This window comes from Triticum dicoccoides, chromosome 7A, assembly GCF_002162155.2.
Source record: "Triticum dicoccoides isolate Atlit2015 ecotype Zavitan chromosome 7A, WEW_v2.0, whole genome shotgun sequence".
NCBI lineage: Eukaryota > Viridiplantae > Streptophyta > Magnoliopsida > Poales > Poaceae > Triticum > Triticum dicoccoides.
In genome coordinates, this window is record NC_041392.1 from 209,972,340 (window position 1) to 209,987,408 (window position 15,069).

Consider the following 15,069-nt stretch of genomic DNA (forward strand, 5'->3'; position numbering starts at 1 on the left):
CGGCAGAGCTGTTCTGCCGGGGAAACTTCCCTCCCGGAGGGGGAAATCATCGCCATCGTCATCACCAACGCTCCTCTCATCGGGAGAGGGCAATCTCCATCAACATCTTCATCAGCACCATCTCATCTCAAAACTCTAGTTCATCTCTTGTATCCAATTCTTGTCTCCAAGTCCGGGATTGGTGCTAGTAGGTTGCTAGTAGTGTTAATTACTCCTTGTGGTTGATGCTAGTTGGTTTAATTGGTGGAAGATCATACGTTCAGATCCTTTATGCATATTATTACCCCTCTGATTATGAACAAGAATATGCTTTGTGAGTAGTTACGTTTGTTCCTGAGGACAAGGGAGAAGTCTTGCTATTAGTAGTCATGTGAATTTGGTATTCGTTCGATATTTTGATGAGATGTATGTTGTCTAGCCTCTAGTGGTGTTATGTGAACGTCGACTACATAACACTTCACCATTATTTGGGCCTAGAGGAAGGCATTGGGAAGTAATAATTAGATGATGGGTTGCTAGAGTGACAAAAGCTTAAACCCTAGTTTATGTGTTGCTTCGTAAGGGGCTGATTTGGATCCATATGTTTCATGCTATGGTTAGGTTTACCTTAATACTTTTGTTGTAGTTGCGGATGCTTGCAATAGAGGTTAATCATAAATGGGATGCTTGTTCAAGTAAGAACATCACCCAAGCACCGGTCCACCCAAATGTCAAATTATCAAAGTACCGAAAGCGAATCATATGAACGTGATGAAAACTAGCTTGACGATATTCCCATGTGTCCTCGGGAGCGCTTTTCTTTATGTAAGAGTTTTTCCAGGCTTGTCCTTTTCTACAAAAAGGATTGGGCCACCTTGCTGCACTTTATTTACTTTTGTTACTTGTTGCTCGTTACAAATTACCTTATCACAAAACTATCTATTACCACTTATTTCAGTACTTGCAGAAAATACCTTACTGAAAACTGCTTATCATTTCCTTCTGCTCCTCGTTAGGTTCGACACTCTTACTTATAAAAAGGACTATGATAGATCCCCTATACTTGTGGGTCATCATCGAGTCGGGGTGGCCGGTGTCGAGGAAGTTGCCGTGGAGCCGCAGGCGCAAGGGGGCGCCGAGTTAGCATGGGTGCAGTGGTGTCGAAGTAGTGGTGCGCCGGGAAGAAGATGTGGTTGACGACGCGTTGCGGCGGGTTTGCCAAGCCCGGGGACATATCGTGGACGAAGGCACGTACCAGTGTTGCTAGCACCGAGCATGCGTAGACGAACGAAGACGAAGTTGACGAAGCGCCGACCAGGCTTGCCAGGTCCGGGGACACGTTGTGTGAAGGCACGCATCGGTGTTCCCAGCACCGGGCATGCGTAGACGAGGGACCTGCACGAGCTGTACGCCATGTCGTAGAAGTCGGAGGGACCAGCAGAGAAGAACTCAACGACGATTGCGGCATCCATCGGCGCGGTGCCGATGTCACCAACGGTGGTCGGAGTAGACGAAGTGGTCGGGGTAGATGACGGCGACGCTGGCGACAGGCTGGTGCTAGACGAAGACGAACATGGTGGACGGGCGGCGGCGGCGGCTACGGAGGTAGCTGCGGTGGCGGCCAAAGAAGAGCGGCGGCGGCGGCCTGACGGCGGCGGCGGTGGCTAGGTTAGAAGTGCGGCGGCGGTGCTCGAAGTAGGCGAAGAACCCTGACAGCGTGATGAAGACCGGCGTGGACGGTGGTGTTCCCGCGCCAAGGAAGATGGCGCGACGCATACCACGGGAGGTCGACGCGCGGTGACGGCGGAGCTGACCGTGGGCCACGGCACTACGGCCTGAAGGGGTGACGCATCGGCGACAGGCGGGTCGGGGCGATGGCGGGAAGACCTCGAGGCGACGGCGGGGACCGCGCGCCGCGACGTTGCAGCCCGAAGGGGCGACGCAACGGCGGTGCGCGAGCCGATGCAGCCGCGGGGACGGCCTCAGGGCGACGACGGGGACCGCGTATCGTGGCACTACGGCCCGAAGGGGCGACGCAGCGGCGACGCACGAGTCGATGCAGCCGTGAGGAGAACCACGGGGCGGCGGCTCTGCAGCCCGATGAGGCGATGCAGCGGCAGCCCGATGCTCGATCGTGGAGAGGCGCGCTGAACTCGGGGACGATCTTCATGGGACCTGCGGAGGCGTGCATAGCCGACGGGCCAGGTCGATCGCGTGGCGTAGATGAGGCGGATCGCGGCGGCGAGCGGGTGATCAAGCCGATCACGCGCGAGGTCGGGGACGCCGCTCGGTGGAGGCATGGTGGCGGCGGAGTCCGAGATGAAACCGGCGACGATGGACACCATGGGACGTCGCGGACGAGCTTGTCAGCACCGGCACCCGGGCTGCCAAAGCAGCGCCGGCGCCCGGGCAGCGAGGCCCGAGCGACCAACGGAGCAGCGGCGTCCGAGTTGAGGCAGCCGACGAACCTGACGTAGCCGAGAACGAGGCCGACCAGGTAGACCGCCGGGCCGCTGTGCAGACGTGGCGAAGGCGGGTGACGTGGATCGATGGACGAGCCGGCACGCGAGCGACGACTGTGGTTGGCTGTCGCATGGCGCGAGGCCGCCGGGTCGGGGCGATGCAGGTGTCCCGGTCGGAGCAGGGCGGTGACGGCCAACGCAGGGCAATGGGCGGACCGACGCGCGGACGGCGGCTGGCCCGGACAGGCCGCCTCGGCGCGCGCGGTCGTCGGGTCAGAGGAGAGGCCGGCTGGTCGCGTCGGGGTCGGAGTAGAGGCCCACGGGGGTCGACGGCGACGGCGGGCGACGCAAACCGATCAAGATTAGATCGGAAAACCCAAAAGAAAAAACACCGATCAAAATGAGCGGCGAGAGAACGAAAAAACCCGAAGCAAGGACTCGGGAAAAAGACTCTCTAGGGCAGCCGGTCAACACGGCCGGCGGACGAACCCTAGGTACGGGCGGCGTGGCCCCCGGCGGCGGTCATGGAGGCCGGCCGCCCCGAGGGCGGCGCATGGGTGCGGAAGCGGCGGCGGCTAGGGTTTAGGATTGACTTACGATAGATACCATGTTAGAAGGAAGAGAGAGGTTTGGTGGAATAATTGTTGTATTGCTGGAGCCTTATGCCTTATGGGTATATATATAGAAATATATGATCTATTCGGAGTCTAAAACAAGGCAGAATATTTCCTAGTCAAATATATGTCTTTTAATACAATCAGATTACTCAACAAATTGTGGTGCACCATATGTAGGCACATCCACATCATGTAATTCAAACCGTGATAGCGAAGTGTCTTTTTTAGTTTATAAAGTGATAGCGAAATGACTGATCTTGTCCGCATGTAGCTGGAGGGACGACTTGAGGTCTCAGGAAACTTTTTATTTCTTTTTATTTTTTGCGAGAAGGGTCTCAGGAGACATTGGGAAGGTGCCAGGTGATACCTAGAGATCAGTTCGACGCGTGTATGCATTACTAGCACATATGTCCGTGCGTTGCAACGGGAAAAATTGATGTTTTGTGCAAGTATAATGTCTCACAACACCGGATTCATTATGACAAAAATGTTGCAACCCTCCTTCTACAAAATAAACATAAAAAATATGATGCAATTTAGCCGTGTTCAAATTTTCTTTGTTGGGCATAATCTCCCACTGATTCCACCTAAGTATAATCCTTTCTTTAGTTACCGTGACGTTTTCACCCGTTTTAGTCGGGAATCAAATCCTTCCTTTTCTAAGTTAATATCCCTAACACACTGAAGCATACAGATCCTTCCTTTTAACTATCCTACCTTTTTACCTCAAGTCCTTCCTTTAATTAGCCTCATCTATTTGAAAAATTCTATTTATTAAGACCACAATGTTTCTTTTATTTATTTCACCGGTTTACTCATAATCTTTTTTTAATTAGCCACATCCGTTTAAATATTTTATTTAAGTCCTTAATCCTTTCTTTAATTAGTTCATTTGCTTAAACGTGAGGATTGTCACTCATATATTTAGAGCGAGTTGGAATTTAGTAAATGTGAATGACGCATAGGTTGTTGCATCAAAGATCCAGATAGGAGGTCATGTTTAAATTCCCACAATGTTAATTTATTTTGACCTAATTATTTTTTGCGGACTCTATGAAGCCCATAAAAGGCCCATCGAAATGAAAAGGACTGAACCAAACCAAAAAAATATATCCCCTTTAATAGTTGGACTGAACCAAATCAAGAATACATATTCCCTTTAATAATAGGTATAGATATAGATATAGATATAGATAAAAAAAATATTTCCTTTAATAGTTGGACTGAACCAAATCAAGAATACCTATTTCCTTTAATAATAGGTATAGATATAGATATAGATATAGATTCTCCATCTAAGATATGTAGTCTGCTTTCGGTCCAGGTCCAGATCGTATTTTCGTTGTTTTGGAAAAGTCCAGATCGTATTTGTATCGCTAGTTTATAGCACACCAATAGACATGTCCCCTAAAAAGAACGGCATCGACACGTCATTGACCTGAGTGCCAATGCAAGTACGAAACATTACCATCGTGATAGAGATCATCAGTTATGTCTGTCTCCTTTGATTTGAGGTTGCTTTAATTTAGTTGGCCTTTAGTTACACTAGTAAATGTGTATGTGCATCTTGATATTACTAATAAATATGCACATGCAATGCACATGTAATCTTAGGATTTGTTTTTGTTTATTCAGTTAGAACTTAGAAGTCATATATTTATCATCATGTTGAGGGTCTAATAATGTAACAAAGTCCCACTGACTGAAATTCATGCAAACATAATGTAGTATACTACTTGACCTACAATTCTTAGTGTAAATTTATAAATACAGTATGCCGGCTACTATAGTAAACCTTAATGAGTTTAAACTATTGACCTTTATATAAGACATAAGCAACATCTGGCACTAAGTAATGAATACACAAGAATTTAAAAACATCAAGCAAGAAAATTACTCATTATTGCTAGATTAACTCTAACTTTTTATTAATGCACCACTGATTCCTCTTAAACCTGAAAAACCATCAAAATCTTTAGTGTCTGCATCCCTTATTCCTATTTGTCGCTGCCGTCAAGCTGTGGTGTTTGTGTCCTCTTCGTGGACCAATGTTGCCAAAACCTCCCACATTTTCTTTTACTGAGTTGTGGTGTTTGCAGACCAAAATTATGGCGGCAGCTATGCTTGCAATACGGGCGCAGCAGCAATGGCAGCATGAAGACAAACCTGAATCTTCTTTTAAAAAGTAGCACCAAAAGGCATTGTCTATCTCACACCAACAGCGGCAACTCCATCTCTTCATATAAATGGGTTTAAAATTATACTGAATCCTATGTGGTTAATTGTACAGGCAAGTAACCAGATGAGGGGGCACATACCTCGTCCTCAAGCTACCAGAGGGCAAATATGAAAATGTAAGCACAATCCATTAAAATTAGTTCAACTCATCCACTACCCAGCTGCTATCAAGAGTTCCAATTCAGTGCTTAGAGTTCTTGTTTTATGGAGCATCATCCATGAGAAACCACTAATTCCGCAGCCATGGACCCCACGGCCAAGTAATAATTAGGCTAATGGTACATAAGATATGATTCGGCTCAAACCTGAACACGCTAAAATAAAATGAGCACACCTCCAGATTACATCCAGTCAATGAAATAAATATACTACCCAAATACGCCCGTAGAGTAGAATATTTGGAGTTACATCTTCTATAAATAAAAGGGAAAACATGAACATATTGTTTTTCAGCATCTATTAGGTATTAGCCTACCTTGACGAACATAATTACCTGAATCATGGGTGGCATCGAGCTGCTGAGGCGATGGCGACGTCCAGATCGTGGCGTCCACGTGACAGCGATGGCATTAAGGCCACCGCATTAGCACATGTAGTGGAGCGGAAGTGGCGGCATCCAGGCGGTAGATGTCATGCGGCCCGGCGACAGGCAAGGCGTTAGGCGACGTCCCCGAGGGCCGGCTAGGCGGTGTAGGAGGTGGCTTCCCCGATGGCCAGCTGTATGAAGATGCGCCGTTCCTGACGGCCGGCCGGGCGGAGTAGGAGGAGGCGTCGTCCCCGCCGGCCGGCCAGGTGGTGTAGGGAGGTGGCGTCGCCCACGACCGAGGCGATGTGAGACAATGGGTTGCAGCGACATGGAGATGTGAGGGGTGGCATCCTTCAAGGTGCGACATGTGGAGGGGAGGGGGGCGGCATACTTCAATGTGCGGCGGCTCGAGGCGATGGGAGCGAGATCCTAAAGGTTCGACAAATGGAGGCGATTGGGAACGGAGCGATGGTGCGGCAGTTCCTTTCCTTTCGTGTGTGGCAGTTCCTTCCCTTTTTCTACGTGGGCAGTTCAATTCCTTCCTTTTTACGTGGGAAGTTTCCTTCCTTTTGTGCCCAAGGAAGGGGATCATCGGGAAGGGAAAAAATTGTTTAGCGCTAAATGTGTTTAATCGCTCACCATTAGGACAATATGGACTATTAGATTAACGCGAATGGATGGTCGAGATCTGTTGGATCTGCCTCTTTGGGTCTTTTTATATTGGTATAGACAAGGAAGGGGATCATCGGGAAGGGAAAAAATTGTTTAGCGCTAAACGTGTTTAATCGCTCACCATTAGGACAATATGGACTGTTGGATTAATGTGAATGGATGGCCAAGATCTGTTGGATCTGCCTCTTTGGGTCTTTTTATATTGGTATAGATTATATCTCTTTTTTGAAGAATGTCGTGCCTTATTAATTAAGGATAATCAAGAGAGCGTGCCTCCAAATATAATCTGGGATTACATGAAAAATTGAGACACTAGAGGACTCAGAAGATCTAGGTAGAATAGGTGTTGTGACATTCGACAAACGATTTACATGACTAAAAAATGGATGAGAAGAACGACGCCAACTCCTTGATATCAGTAGTGATGAGCACCACCATCGAGGGATCCACCCTTAAAGCATTGGTTCTCTGGATAACGGACAAATAGTTCGATTGCAAAACAGCCCTTGGAAAGCCTTCCTGACGTGTGAGAGCCATCGCACGCCGTAGCGCCAATGCTTCAGCGAGTTCTGAGGCGGTAACCTCGGTGACATTTTTTGAACAAATTTGGAAGACAAGAATGTTTTGGAATTCTTGAACAAATTCTAGAAATCCGAACATTTTTTGAAATTTTGAACACAATCTGAAATGCTTGACATTTTTTGAATTTCTGTTCATTTTAAAAAACAAACAGTTTTTGAAATAAAAACCAGTTTTTGCATTGTTGACCAAAATTTGGAAACAGAAAGATTTTGTGAAATTTTTAAAAAGCAAAAAAATGTGAACATTTTTTGACAAAGAAAGTATAAAATTTTATGCGAAGAAATGAAAAAAAAGCTGCAGAAAACATAAAAAAAACTAAAGAAATTAAATGAAAATGGGTCGGGCCAGTAGGGGGCGCCCTTGTGCAAAGTCCCGATGATGTGCGGAAATGAGTGGCTACAGTAATGGACCATCCCAATAGCGGGCACTTAAAAGAGTTAAGTTAATGAAGAGAAAAGGGAGCACGTGGGGGATTCGAACCCTGGTCTCTTGGTTGATTGCAAGCGTTGCTAGCCACTAGCTGGGACTAATTAAGTTGAAAAGAGTGGGGTTTCCACAATTTCTTCTTCACTTTCCCAGTTTTTTTTGTTTTTTCACCATTTCTCTCTGATTTTTTCTCCATTTTCATTGTTTTTTCTTTTCTTTCATTTCCACTGTTTCCCTTTGGTTTTTCATTTCTTTCTCGGTCTTTACTGATTTTTTTCTTCAGTTTTGTTTCTTTCTTTTGTGTTTCTCATCAACTTTTTCTCTTTTTGTTTCTTTTTATTTGGTTTTCTTATTTGTACTCTGTTTTTTTCTTTTTGTTATTTGTTTGTTTTTTCTTATGCTTCATTTGGTTTTCACTCTACATTTTTCATATACATCGAGACCATTTTCCTAATAAACGTTTAACATTTTTCCAATACAAATTTAATATTTTTTGGAAACATAGTCAACATTTTTTCCATTCACATTTTTAAGATTTCTAAATGCTTGAATACAATTTCTCAAATACAAAATTAATGTTTTTTTGGAATACACGGTCAACACTTTTTCTATACTCACTTTTTCCGATTTTTCAAATACAATATTAAGTTTTTTTAACACATGATCAACGTTTTTGTATATACGTGTTTAACATTTTTCAAATAGTTGATTAATATTTTTAAATACTTCTTCAACACTTTTTCAAATACTTGATTAACATGTTTATATACATCATCAAAAACATTTATCATTTTTTAGTACATGGTCAACATTTTTTCTATACACATTATTTTTTGAAATGCTTCATTAAATCTTTTCAAATAGTTTGTCAATATTTTTTATATGCTTTATTAAAATTTCATATAAATGATCAAAAAATTAATCATTTTTAATACATGGTCAATATTTTTCTATACATATTTAACATTTTTCAAATGCTTCATTAAATTTTTTCAAATACTTGTTCATCATTTCTCTAAAGCTTGATTAATAATTTCTAAAATACGTGATCTAATTGTTATACATATATTTTATTTTTGTATACATTTTTTGTGTACACCATACATATTTTATCTATACACATTTAGCATTTTTCAAATGCTTGATCAGTATTTTTCGAAAAACATAATGCAGAGCGTTTTTTAATATATTTATTTATATTATTTAGATGTATAAAAAGTAAAGCAAAAATGAAAACAAAAAATGTGAAAAAGAAAACAAAACAGAAAACGAGGCAGTGGTTCCCGTGCGCCTGGGCCGGCCCAAACCGTGGCTCCAAAAAAACTAATACAAGTGACGGTTCGCTCTTTCTGGCGTCAAGCAGAGACATAGGGGCGCAAATGGGCGGCACATAGCATTTTCCCGTACAGACACCGCTGCACACACCTCAGCCTAGCAGTGGCGTGACCAATCCAATTTGCCGCCCCTAGGTGACATATAGTTGAGTACAAGTCAAATTGTAGGACAACTGGTACACATCCTATATACCTAAGAGATTGAACCGCACTAACTTATTTGAAGAGAGTATAGAGAAATGAAGTGAAAGAGTGATTTCATTGATAATGACTGTAGGCTTTTATATGACCTGAACAGTCGCAAGTACATGTCTGTTACAATAGTCGCGTCGTTTAGAAAAGGCACGACGATGGTTAGAGAGACACAGCGTATGGACAAAGCCAATATTCTAACTGCTAGATAGAATATTCTAAGGAATATGCTAATTGCCTAATTACTCTAAATCTAAAGATATTTTATTCCTAACACTCCCCCTTGGACAACGCTGTCAATAATCTTCATTGTCTTGAGTGCTGAAAAATCTTGCATTTTCTTGATTGTCTTGATCTTGTAACTTCGAGAATCCTTGATCTTATATTGTCTATGTTTTCCAAAAAATCCTGTGAAAAATATAAGGAAAACAAATAGAATTTGAATATATACTGTCAGGATAATTTATTATATCATTCAAACCTGTATGAGAAAATCCGTTGGAAAAACTTATAAGGAAAAATATATTTATCATCAGGGGATGATAATAAATAAGTTTTAGTTCTAGGAGTTTTCTCCCCCTGGGCTTTGCAAATTTCGTAGTCGTCTCATACCAATCCCATGAATACACTTTTGAAATGATGTTGCTGGTAAACACTTAGTGAACAAATCAGTAAGATTGTCACAAGATTTTATTTGCAAAAGATTAACTTTTCCATCTTTCTGTAATTGATGATGAAAAATAGTTTTGGGGAGATATGTTTTGTGATATTACTTTTAATATATCCCATATGCATTTGGGTAACACATGCGGCATTATCTTCATAGATAATGGTAGGTAATTCTAATGATTCAATTCCACATGATGTCTGAATATGATTTATCACTCTGCGAAGCCATACACATTCTCGTGAGGCTTCAAATAATGCAATTATTTCAGAGTGATTAGTGGAAGTTGCTACCAATGTCTGTTTTGTTGACTTCCATGAAATAGCAGTTCCACCATGTAAAAATACAAACCCTGTTTGTTCCACCGCAAAGGCAATGTCTGGTCTAGTAGAGTTTGCAAGTTACATTAGTGCTCCTATGGCACTGAGGTATGGAAACTCAAGTCCCAATACCTCCTCGTTGCCATCCCTAGGTCTAAAAGGATCCTTATTCATATCAAGGGATCGGACGACCATAGGTGTTTTGGACGGATATGATTTATCCATGTTGAGTTTTTCCAAAATTTTCTGAATATAAGAGGGCTGATAGATGAGTATTCCTGAGGGAATAAGTTCAAGTTATGAACTTGAATAATATTTGGTTTCATCCAACTTTCCGTCTTGATATGATTGCGAGCACCTTTCATATATGCTATATACTTTGAGGATGAAAATCACTGGTATATACATAGGTCATGTAGAATCTAGCGAGGATTTTGTTAATAACTACATGTCTTCAAGCAATCATTATGTGAGTAATCTTTTTAAAGAAGGAACTCTCGTAGTCGATTTTACCACACAATATTTCGACTATTTTTAGTCATGGAGTGACTTTTGATGTTTTACACAATATATGTTGCGATTTGTTCATAAGTTCAGACTTTCAAGCCTTTAATGGACTTATATATAGATGTCTAAATTGGGTGATCCATATGAGTATGTAATCACCGAGTCTATTAACTGCATGGATGGTTTATTTGTAACTGCCAATAATTTTAATATCGAAACGTAATTCCACCTATACCAAGAGGGTACGTTACATCATAATTGATGTCAGGTCTCTGCATGAACCCTTATGCTACAAGCATCGCTTTTCATCACTTCATTGTTTTTGTTATGAAATAAAATTCATTTGTCTTCCGAAAAGGAAGATAATTATGAGGAGAATGTATTACAGTGATAAATACATCTCTTTTGTTAAGCGAGTGCTATTCTTATTTAATTGCTTCCTTCTAGTTGAACCAATATATGAATGCATTAGGCATTCTGCCATGGACTTTGGTTCGGGGCCTTAAAGGTTTTAGCAATTTAAGAACAAATATATATCGACATATGTAGTCTTATGTTATATGATTCTGTTGAATCAATAGAATTTGTGGAAATAATATTTACATCTTTTAACTCCTCGTGATTTCCCATAAGAATGGAGTCAAGGTGTTTCGATGTCCCAAAAATTCAACTTGTGTGCACATTTATGTTGGGTTTGGATGATGAGCATCCGTTATGTGTTATTCAACTTGAGGTCGAACTACATTTACTAGTTGAGGATATAATTTCCTCTTTTTTCCGCGGATGCATATGAGAAGTCATTTCTCATGTGACCATGTTTCTCCCCCTTTAGCTCTCATTTGGGGAGAATAGTGGTTGTATGAGGTACTTCCACTTTGTATGGCACATTGCTTGCATGCATAATGTGATTTGATGACGTCTTTGTCATAAGTAAATGTATTTGGCAGATTTGCAAACTGTTGCAAATATATATGATTGAACTTTAGGTTCACATTTTGAAGTACGTGAATATGAGGACTGAATGTCTATGCCATTTCTAATTTCTTGGCATTATTTGTGGTACGAATCTCCCCCTAATGCCGAAAATGTCCTTATTTTAAATGTAATCAGCGTAAGGGCAATAACTAATTCTCCTGATGGGAGTTTAAAATATTTATGATTGACGGATAAATAAATAGTTATACCTCACATGGATCCCAAATTTATGTGAGGGCCCATGTACGATGGAGTGGTGATATCGGTATATAATCGAATTATTGCAGATGAGAAATACTTGTTTGATTTCCACGTACTTACTGCAAGGGGAAGCAATATGATATGCAGTTGCTATGATCTAGAATAGATCTGCGGCGTGTAAGACCGCATGTTTCCAACAAGATGTTGGCATATTAAAATTCTGTAGAACTGGTCACATTATTAGTTTTATTATTTTGATAAAGAATTTAGCTGCACCATTTTGGGTATGTACATGAGGTACTTAGTAAAAATCATACATGCTCGTGAAAACATCATTCAAATGGGTATAATCCATATGGTAGGATAATTTGCTCTTAATTTGATAATTTGAGCAATTAATTTAGGAACTCATGATTTTGTTGAGGTTAGAGACTCACATAAGATCATTTTTTAGATGTCTATTGATACCATGAATAAATGTCCCAGAAATGGTTGAGTAGTCCACATATATATTCTTCGATGTGTTCAAGAAATTTAAGTGGCTACTTTCTGAATTTTAAGATGAGAGTGTCCTAAAAATCAATTTTCTCATGGCATATGTGGTGCACATAAAATCTACTTGAGAATTTTTGCAGCTTTTAATTGTGACCAACAAAATGTTCATTAATCTTTCATATCATCCCAATTTTGGGGTCACCAAGGTGATCATGTCAAGTCTTGAATTTATCAAGACTTTGAAAAATTATTTTATACGCAACGTAAGGTACGGGTTTGATGTATGTAAAGTTTAATTCGGATGAGAATAAAGGGAATTTTTCAAGAGTTTGTTCCTCATATCCGTTGCTTTTTGTTAAAAGCAAAAATTCTGTCTTATCCACCTCTAATGTTTGATGGAAATTGTTAGATCGGATATATTTGAAACTTATAAGGGTACGAGTAGATTCATGATACAAGAGTGCATTCCGAATTACGATAGTAATACCCATAGGGAGTGTGAAAGTGGCTCTTCTTGAACCAATAATTGCTTTTTCTCTGTAAGAGTTTAGAAGTATGTTGTTTCCCTTAAAATTGTATTAGTGGTAGCACTATCCACTAAACTTAACTCTTATTCCATCAGATTTTTCCCGTAAAAGTTCTATAGATAGAAAGAGAGTATTTTAGAATAAATCCTATCTTATTCATATATTCATAAAATTACATACAAGGTATTTATATTAAAAATTCAAATATAAATAAATTACAATATTATGTCTGATTCACATAATATAATATATGTAGTCTGAAAGACTTTATTCTACTTATTGTTATACAGTATATAACATTTTGTAGTATTGAAATAGCTAAATGACATCAACTTATTTACGGAGATTAAGTGAGGTCTCCAGAAACATCTTGGGTGTAATCCACAAGCATGTCTTCATCGAGGATGATATCGTCCTTCGGCTTGAATACTTCAACAGTGCTTTGAGAAGGACCAGCTTGAGGGTTATCTTGAATGGCGTTGAAGTGAGCTTCAGTTTTCTTTCCATGAACTTGTTCGCATTTTTCTCCATACTTCATGTATAGATCCACAAGGTGCTTGGGAATTCGGCATTGATTAGTACGATGATTCATGCATCCACACCGTTGACAAGTTGGAGAGCTATCATTATGATCATGTTTCTTGAAATGATCTTTCCCCTTAGTTTGACCGTTGTTCCTTTTCCATTTTCCCTTGAATTTCTGGAAGTTCCTTTTACGGTTTCCAAATTTACTAGTAGAATGAGCATTAGCATGTGCTTCAGGGATACCCGTTGGGTGAGCATTATGATTCTTCATGAGAAGTTCATCATGCTTCTCGGCCTGAAGTAATGTGTATATGAGCTCCGAATACTTTGTGTATTTCTGTTGGCGATATTGCTGTTGCAATATCCTCATCGAGGGATGGAATGTGCATAAAGTTTTCTCTATTAAGTCTGCATCTGAAACTTGTTGATTGCAAAATCTTAGTTTGGAGTTAATTTTATATGCACGACAGAATTATATGCAGCAACGGACTTAAAGTCCTGAAACCTTATAAGAGACCATTCTCTTTGGGCTTCCGGCAACATTACTGCTCTTTGTTGGTCATATCTCTCCTTGAGGGAGTCCCATAAAGCTAAGGGATCCTCCTCCATCAAATATTCAGTTTTTAAATCAGGATGGAGATGGTGCCTTATGTAGTGCAATGCTGCATACTTTACCACTTGAGGTATTTCTGGAGCATTTTCAGGGGGTGCGACAATGCAAGGACCGAGGCTACGTCCACTTAAGAATATTTTCATATCCATGGCCCATGATAGATAGTTACTTCCATCTATTTGTAGTTCTTGGAATTCTTTCTTATTGATGTCAGCCATATTTCCTGCATGTATGATCATGCATTTGATTAATTTTACTTGATAGTAAAATTTATTTTGGTAAACAACAAATATGTTCTAGAGGAACACTTATAATTTGTAAGCCATATATGTGTATATCATCGAATTTTGATATATTTGGAAGAGCACTATGGGGGGCAAACTGTAATATACAGTAGAGATGCCATTACTATGTGATTGCACAAATATAATTCAAGATAATCACATATTTTATTTGGCCTTTTTATCTCATATTAATGAGATAATATTGCAAGTATAAATTATTTTTTCAAATGCAAAATAAAATTGTTGTACCAAATAACATGTCATAATATGCTAAAGGCAAATATATAACATGTCATATTTCAATTTTTAATAGACATAAGGTCTATAGAATATATATGTACAATAGAATACATTGTCGAACTAAGCATAGTACGAACTGGAGGTGCTAGACATTAATTTAAAGCACACTAAGTACAGATAGAGTGGCAGATCTGCAGCTTCCCAGAAATATCGGACTACTGCTAAATCGCCTAATTAAATCAGCATGTTATTTATTTAACACTAGCATGGCACGTAAGGCCTTTTGGCCCACAAGCCTGTGTCGGCACCGCTTGGACCAGCAGGTCAAAAGGGGAACGAGGAGCAGTGGATAAGGTTCAGGCCTGTACGAGTGCCGCCTCCCCTTATTTTCCTATCGCCCCTTCATGCTTTGTGCCGGCACCGTGGGTCCGTGGCCACCACCGACTTCAGCGTTGGCTCGTCCCCTCGGAAGGGTCGTCGGGGCGCAGTTCTCCCAAGCGGTTGGTGAGGCTGAGGAGCGCCGGGGACTGTGGGCACGGCTCGAAACCATGGCGCAGGCAGTAGTATACCGGCGGAAGGTGTGCCGCGACCGCGAGTTCCACGCTGCCGGAGTCGTGCACGGGCTCGTCGTCGAACTCGCGCTCTGGTCATAGATGAGCCATCCGGCGCTGGGTCCGCCCAGCAGCC